This window comes from Cebus imitator, unplaced genomic scaffold, assembly GCF_001604975.1.
Source record: "Cebus imitator isolate Cc_AM_T3 unplaced genomic scaffold, Cebus_imitator-1.0 Scaffold1587, whole genome shotgun sequence".
NCBI lineage: Eukaryota > Metazoa > Chordata > Mammalia > Primates > Cebidae > Cebus > Cebus imitator.
Genome location: NW_016108902.1, coordinates 6231 through 7920, shown reverse-complemented (window position 1 = coordinate 7920; position 1690 = coordinate 6231). Strand labels below are relative to the sequence as shown.

The window sequence follows — 1690 nt, the reverse complement described above, 5'->3', positions numbered from 1 at the left end:
CTAGTTAAGAAAGGCAGAAAGAGACTGTAAAAACAAAGCAAAAACACAGAAATGATACAATGAGGTGGTTGGAATGAGACTATCTACGACGGTCATCTCTAACATAACACGAATAACTGCTAATTATAATGGATCTAAATCTCTCAGGTTGGATAGAAAAGGAAATGCTGGCTTTAACAGTTTAATGGACAGAAAAGGGTTAAATATTAAAAGCAGGTCACATTATCCTTAGCAACCTAATGAAGAAACGGAAAACCAAATACCGCGTGTTCTCATTTATACGTGGGAGCTGAATGATGAGAACACATGGATACATGGAGTTGAGGGGTGGGGACAACACACACTGGGCCTGCAGAGTGTGGGGGCTGGGAGGAGGGAGAGCATCAGGAAGAGCAGCTAATGGATGCTGGGCTTAGTACCTGGGCGATGGGATGATCTCTGCAGCAAATCGCCAGGGCACACGTTTACTTTCGTTACACACCTACACATCCTGCACATGTACCCCGAACTTAAATTAAAAATTGTAAACAAAACATTTACAATGCAAAGAAAACAAACACCCAACAAAAAGAGCAGTGGAAATCTGTACCAGGCTTATTGTAAAAAGAGAGAGTGAAAACATGGATATCAGACAAAGGCAAACAGCAAAAGAACGCTTTACATTAGTTAGAGGAATATCCCAGCATCTACCTAGAATCCATCGGAATAGAATACAGCTGTTTTTCCTTGAACTGGTCTCCTTGTGTGAGCCGCGAGGGGGAGATGAAGGAAAGAAATCCTGGAGTGAAATGCCCATTTCTTCGCTCTTGTTTTGGTCTCTGTAAGGCATCAGACGGTAAAAGCAAGATCTGATCCCTGGTGTTTTTCAGGAATTGGAGGGGTCTATGAGGAGAGAAGTTCAATTATCAAGCAGGTCTCCTGGATTTTCCCAGGCACAGTCCCAAGAGTCCAGCTGTCCAATCCGACGTCCCTGGGTCCTGAAGGCCTTTTTGGGGAAAGTGCTGATGTTCACCTGAATAATGGGAGGAAAGGGTTTGGGAGGCACCAAGCCACCTGACGGCAAAGATAAGTTATCAAGAAGCGAGGCAGGAACTTTCCACAGAAACTGGGTGCATTTCCGATGTTTTCCTACAGAGGATTGTTATCCGGTTGTACAGAGCCCACTTCAGAATAAGGCTTTATGAAGTTTTAATGCAAAGCCATAGCTTTGTGGTATTGCCTGATACAAATCTCCAAATGAGCCTTTGCTCTGGGTGTCTTTTTGTTAGTTATATCTTCCAAAGACGACTCGGGGAAAATCTTGACTCCTTTTCCCATGTCGATAGCTTACCTGTTTCCAAGGAAAGGCCACAAGGTTCCATCCAGCTGGCATTGGTGGTTCAGTGGCAGAATTCTTGCTTCCCACGCAGGAGACCCGGGTTCGATTCCCGGCCAATGCAGTTCCCCATGTTTGCACCCTGTGACTTTTACATTTACTTACCATAACCGTCTGTCCCTTAGGTAGGTCACAGCGCGATAGAAGCTGTCAGAGTCTGGCAGACACAGGCAGAGAGGGAAAACGGGGACCTGGGAAAGAGGAGGTGTGTGGGGAGGAACCCACCTGCAAATGAGGGGAGCTGTGGAGAGGGATCACGGACCTTTCTGTCCACAAAGACCCCGGTCCTTGGTCATCTTGGCAACATTATCATCG

The 1690-nt window shown here is 45.9% G+C and overlaps 1 non-coding gene across 1 annotated transcript; it reads left to right on the top strand.

The window, feature by feature from the left end:
- The first annotated feature begins 1368 nt into the window (after window positions 1–1368).
- On the top strand, window positions 1369–1439 carry TRNAG-CCC. The gene has a single exon. It is a non-coding gene; the product is annotated as a tRNA-Gly (tRNA).
- The last annotated feature ends 251 nt before the right edge of the window (window positions 1440–1690 follow it).